Source organism: Neophocaena asiaeorientalis, unplaced genomic scaffold, assembly GCF_003031525.2.
Source record: "Neophocaena asiaeorientalis asiaeorientalis breed wild unplaced genomic scaffold, Neophocaena_asiaeorientalis_V1.1 scaffold104, whole genome shotgun sequence".
NCBI lineage: Eukaryota > Metazoa > Chordata > Mammalia > Artiodactyla > Phocoenidae > Neophocaena > Neophocaena asiaeorientalis.
The window spans coordinates 1702459-1708857 of NW_020175679.1; positions in this window are offsets into that span (position 1 = coordinate 1702459).

The window sequence follows — 6399 nt, forward strand, 5'->3', positions numbered from 1 at the left end:
CCAGGGTGAGAAGTGGGAGCGGAGGCAGGTGTGCGCGGAGGGGACGGTGGGGGCAAGCACCTTGAAACTTTATGACTGTAAAGGCAGACACATTCATATTATACATTAAAACATTGCTTTGACCTAACCGTTCCTATTTCATTTCTTATTATAAAAGAAATTAAAGCATTTCGGGGGCCCCTAGAAGTGTCATGAGGCCGGGCCCTGCACCCGGGGCCCCTAGTGGGCAAGTCGGTCCGGCCGCCAAGGCCAAGGCATGAGCCGGGCCGGCGTGTTCGGGAAAAGGAAAGGCTGCGGTGGGCCTGGGGGTAGGGGGCGGGGCTTTGAGAAGGCCCGACCTTCAGGCCAGGTCAGAGGTGACAGGTGACTCAATCCAAAGTCCCGGTGGGAATCCCCTGAAGGACTTCGTTTTCTTTATAGGGTCACGTGACCTGACGCACAGAAAATGGGTTCCCGCAATGGCTAGTTCCTAAAAAGAGGTGATCCAAAAATGCAAAATTCAAGGGAATACTCACAGAAGTATAAAAAATGGACATGTGCTCCAGGAGGTTTTAGATATCGGAAAAACGGGCAAAGGACTTGGACAGAGATTGGAAAGAGGGGTCGTCCAGACAGACAACACTCACCTTCATGACCCTCCGTGACAAGCAGGGTGACGGCAGCCTGTACCGCCGAGTCAGCGAGAGCTGCGCCCACACCTACCTGTCGGGGGTGCCCTGTGCCTTGGGGGCTGCCCTGGCAGCCTGCCCCAGCGTGGTAGCTGTAGATGGCCCAGATCCTCCCCCTAACTGTTCCCACCCAGAGTCTGGAGTTGGTGTCTCGGGCTGAAGTCGCGGTGTTGGCAAGGCCACTCCCCCAGGGGCTCCGGGCAGACGGCACCCTGCCTGTTCCAGGTTCTGGAGGCGCGCGGGGCCCCTCCTGTCTTCGCAGCAACAGCTTCCAGACTCCACTTCCGCCACCATGCACCCGGCCGCCTGGGTCAGACGGCCCCCTGCTCCCCTCCCGTGGGGACCATGTGGCTACGCCCTGGGCCTGTATGCATTTCTTGCAGCAGCCGTAGCGCTTACGTGGGAATTTCTCCTCTCGCCGTTCTCGGGACCAGAAGTTGGAATCAGCAGGTGTCAGCTACCCGCGGCCGTGAGGTAGGCTCTGGTCCAGGAGTGTCTCCCGGCTCCTGGTGACCCTGGGCGTATGGATGCATCACCCAATGTTGCCTCCGTCTCCGTGTCACCTTCCTGGCTGTGTCCCTTCCCCGTTCCTGACCAGTCATGCCACATTGGATCAGGGCCCCACTTACGCCAGTGTGACCGCACTTTAAGCACACCTGCAAGGACGCTATTTCCAAATGAGGTGCTTTCTGAGGTTTGGGGAAGGATGTGAGTTTGGGGGACACTATTCAGATAGCCCTGGGCAGGTGCCCCATCTTGAGAGCCTCAACCCAATCCTACCTGCAACATCTCTTTGCCCTTAAGGGAACACACAGGCTTCAGGTTTTAGAACGTGAACGTCCTGGGGGGACGCTACTCAGAAGACCACACCCTATACCAGCAAATCCATACACGCCTCCACCACCAGACACGGCTAGAGGCTCACATGGCAGCAAATATCAATGATCACTGGCTCGAAGGACGAGCCCACTAGCTGAAGGCCACGCAAAAGCCAGACACCAAGGAGCGTGTGCTGTCATGACCCCACAAGTGTGCTGTGTGTGTGACCCACATGTGTGTGCTGTGCTGACCCAACGTGTGTGCTGCGTTAACCCACATGTGCGCTGTATGACCCCATGTGTGTGCAATGTGACTCCACGTGTGTGCTGTGTGACCCACGTGTATACAATGAGATAAAACTAATCGTAGATGACAGACTTTAAGATGAAAGTTACTCACGGTGGAGGTGAGGCACTGCTGGGAGAAAACAAGGGGGGATTTCTGGGGCTCAGGTAACATTTTGCATCTTCACCTCTTTGCTGGCATTATGGGTGCAAAGAGGGTATTTATTTGTAAAACAAGCCCCCAGCTGTCATCCTGCCCCATCCTGCCGGGATGGTCCTGGCCGCCAGCCGCTGGTGCCTAGCTCGTCTCCTCCATCCCAGGGACCGCAGGGCTCCAGGCCGCCGTCACCTGGGTTTGTCTGGTCCAGAGTGGGAGCCGTGGCCACTTGATGTCCCTTTGGGTAGAGACGGTCTTTCCCTGGGTCTGTATGTGGGGACTCTGGGGAGAGCACTGAACCCGCAGAATGTCATCTCCTGGGGCCACATGGCCAGAAAGTCACCCAATATGGTGCTGGGGCAGCAGCCTGGGGCAGGGACCCCAGAGAGCATGTGGGGAGGCTGGTTAGGGGGGCTGTGAGGCCCCGGTCCACAGAGGCCGCTGCTCAGCCCCGGGGGCAGGTGGGCGTGGGCGGTGGAGGTGGACAGGAGGGTGGCCGGGGTGGGGGTGGAAACCAGAGCACATGCCGGGCCGGCGCTGTCTGAGGCTGGGATAAAGGACGTGGTGGGCGTTGAGCCCTCTGCACCCCACCCTGACTCTCCCTCTCCGCCTTCCTCTCATCTGTCTGTCTCTCTGTCTCCCTCCTTCCATCCCTGTCTCTAACCCCATCTTTCTCTTTCTCTGTCTACTCCCTCCTCCTCTGATATCTTTGGGACCCTGGGTAAGGGACTCATCCATGAGGTGTGTCGAGGGTCCAGCCCTGCCCAGGAAGGATGTCCTGTGATCCCGTTACTGTTCCTGGCGGGAAAGCCCACACCTCCACCCGCCCCAACAGAGCCAGACGGGAAGTGGACAGGGCGGCCAGGGGCTGCGCACGGTCCGGCCCAGGTGGTCTTCCCTCTGCTCTCCAGGGGCTGCAACAGGTGGAGTGGGCCTGAAGGGAGTGAGGGGTGGCAGTGCCGTTGGGGGGGACACGAGCCCTTTCTGCAAGCTAGGCAGGGGCAGCCGGGGACAGTGCTTGGCCAACCCAGGCGTCAGCCTTTCTCCGGTCAGTTCGGGAGGCGAGAGGGGACTTGAGGGACAGTGCGTGCGGCCCTTTGACATCCTGGCCCACACAACAGGTCCCAGGCAGCCTCTGGGCAGTCCTCCCGGGTGGGCGCTTGGCTGTCTCCAGGCCCTGGTGTCAGGGAGGCGAGAAAGGCCCAGCAGAATTCTCTCAGGCCACAAAGGAACTCATTTGCTAAAAGATTCAGCTGCTGACTTGCTATCGCTGTACCAACGGGTCCATGTGTCCCTGTCTTCCGATGGACCTGTCTGGGCACCTGCGTGGGTCCAGCCGCACGACCCCCTCCCTGACCTCGGAGACACAAAGCAGCAGCTTTACCAGCTCCAGCACGGAGCCAGCTCCAGCACAGAGCTGGAGCACGGAGGTGGTAGGGCACTAGGGGGCACTGTGGGCTCGGTCACGGCCAGGCCTGCGGGAGCCTGGAACCAGGGTCAGATTCCAGGACAGGCGCGGGTTCCAGGCTTAGGAGGCAGGCTGGGGAGGGATGGCTGGCACCGATACTGCCCGCTCTCTCGAGGGCCACCCCGGGGGTTCGGCAAGGGCCTCAGAGGAGCACAGAGCCTGCTCCCAGCCCCTGCCCACACCCTGGCCGCCCCGAGTCCAGTCCACGGGAGGGGCCGCAGGAAAGCCTCATCACCCTCCTCTGTGCTCCTCCCCCAACAGAGATGCGCACACCTGTGAACACGCGCACACAAGCTGCCCAGGACGTGAGATCGCACACGTGCTTGCATGCACGCACGCCAGGAGCAGACACCCCTGTCCTGGAGGACAGGACTCTAGCGGGGGACACGGAGGCTGTCAGGAAAGCCCGTGTCCTGCCCCTGGTCCCCTTGGTGTTGGCACCGGGTTTGGGGCCGCCTTTCCCTGGAGCCGGAGGGAGGAGGACGGAAGTGACCTGTCCTCCCTCTGCAGGGACCAGCGCTTCAAGGTGAGGCGGGCGGCAGCCTCGGTCCAGCCTCTGGGGATTCCCGTGCTTGGGACTGGGGCGCCCCCGTGTCCCCCCCAAGACAGAGGCTGGATTCGGGCGCTGTCTCTAGGTGGGTTGTGGGTGGCACCTGCTCCGGGGCAGGCACAGGGTCACATGCCAGAGCCGCCGCTGTGCCAGCTGTGGAACTAGAAGCTGACGGCCACCACCATGCATGGAAGGTCTGGAAGCCCAGGCCATGCTTACCCTCCCGATGAACCGTATCCTGACCCCCCCAATCTTCCAACAACACGCATGGAAGCGTGTTCCCCACACACCTGGACACTCAGCTCCCCGGGCCCCTGCCAACTGGTGGGACTTGTAGGGATGGGCCTGGGAACCTGTGCTGACCATGGGCACTTGGGTGGGGGTCAGAGACTGGCCTAGTACAGGGACCGCCCCCCCTTCTGGTGCCCACTCTCCTCTACATCCCACCAGCTGGGATCCTCGCCCGGAAGATGGGGTCTGACCTCTGACCCACAGTCCCTAGTTGTGGGGAGAGGCTCCAGGTCAGTGCCCCAGGCATGCCATCCCCGTACTCCCGCCCTGGTCCCCTCTGGCCGGACCGCAGACTGTGGGAGGCTCTGGGGGGCTTCCCTCTCCTCTCGCGAAAAGCTGGGGCCTTGGCGTCCTCCCTCAAGGGTCTTACAAGCCTGTGTGAATAACATGTAAATCTGACTGGGAAGCAGCCGGCCTGCCCACAGGGTGCAGACAGTGGCTACCGCCAGTCATGGCCACCTCAAGGACGGGCTTAATGGGAGGCTAGAGTGGGCCACCCAAACGTGCCACCCAGTGTAGGGATTGTTCTGAGCTGAAGGTAATCACAGAAAAGCAGACAGGTGATCTCTCTGCCTGAAAGCGGCCCAGCTCCCTGTGAAGGGGCCCCCGCTTCCGAAGCCTGCAGGGAGGCCTCCTTACAAACGGAGGCGGACAGCTCAGAGAGAGGCCGGCCCTTCCCACGAGCTGCCCCCTTTCCTTGGTCTTGTCGGTTCTTGAAATTTATCTTCCTTTGTCAAATGGCATGAAATCCTCCAAGCCTAGCCATGACTTAGGGGTTTTATCTTCTTTCTATGAAGCCCTGCCCCCAGGCTCATAAAACCAACATCAAATACGTGTGTATTCTCTCCTCCTAAGAAGTTGTCTGCGGTCAGATTATTCCACAGACCCAGCAGAGGCCCCAAGACTGCAGAGGAAAACCTCCCCCACCTACAGCTTCAAGAAGGGGTCTCCCAGAGAGACCTTGAGCAGAAGACCATGGGTGAAGGGCTGGGCCGTCCCCTGTGGCAGTGGCAGCCACTGGTGACAAGCAGACCCCGGGACAGAGAACAGGAGTATCTTGGAGCGGGCTGACCCCAAGGGTACAGCCCACAGGACACCGGGGCAGCCAAGACAGACACACACACACACACACACACACACCCAGTCCCAGGACCCATCCGTCCCAGCCTGTGCACACCCCACTATTCGGCCTGGCCTGGGTCTGAGGCTTAAGTCCTTGCAATCCATCGTGGAGGAAGAGCATTAATACCGGGTATAGGTGGGTCGCCAGGAGGGAGGAGGGAGAAGGAAAACTCCCTGAAATTAATGCCTATTAGAAAAAAATTATCGTATCTTTTAAAAGTTAAACAAGCACTGTAGACACATGGAAAGCAAAGGACTCGCTCAGAGCAGTGTTAGAGGGTGGGGCCAGCCTCAGGCTTCCGTGTGAACGGCTGCAACGGCTTCACCTTTCTCCGCATTTGTGCAGACGTGCCTAACACACGTCAGCACGGCCCCGCACACCCCAGTGCCACGCCTGCCCGCTCGCCCCAGCTCGTTCGCGCACCGATGTTGACGGGGTGTCACGGGGCGTGTTCGGGGCGCCTGTTAAGCGGGGGCATGAACCTGGTCCATCTGCAATGCACTTAAATCATGACTAAGGACACTGGGAACTGAGGCAGAGGCCTTTCAAGGCGACGCCTGGTCTGATCTGCATCATTTTCTTGAGGGTCGTTGCAGCGACATTCCTACAAGAATTAGTTACGACGTCTGCATCTGTGTGTGGTCTCATCACCGGGTTTTCTTGAACGGCTTGGACGTCTTCTGGGAACGGGGTCTCTGTGGGGAGTGGCTTCTCCTGGGACAAGGAAGCGGAGTGGGGACACGTGAATTTCAGCGTCAATTTAGGGGAAAAGTAGGAAGTCTTGAACACAGTTCCAAACATCTGGTTGACGTTGTTATAAAAGGATCACCGTTGGTAATGGGGGTGACCCGGGGTAGCGTTAAATACATATTTCTCATTTGATTCCAGGCTTGATTTGCAAAATTACGCCTGAACTTGAAGGAGAACAGGCAAAGAGAAATCGGGCCCATAGTGGATCCTCTTAAAGGACATTGTGAAGCCCAAAAATGCTTGCTGTGTCAGGAGACTCGATAGAAGCAGGGCGTCACCCTCGAAATCT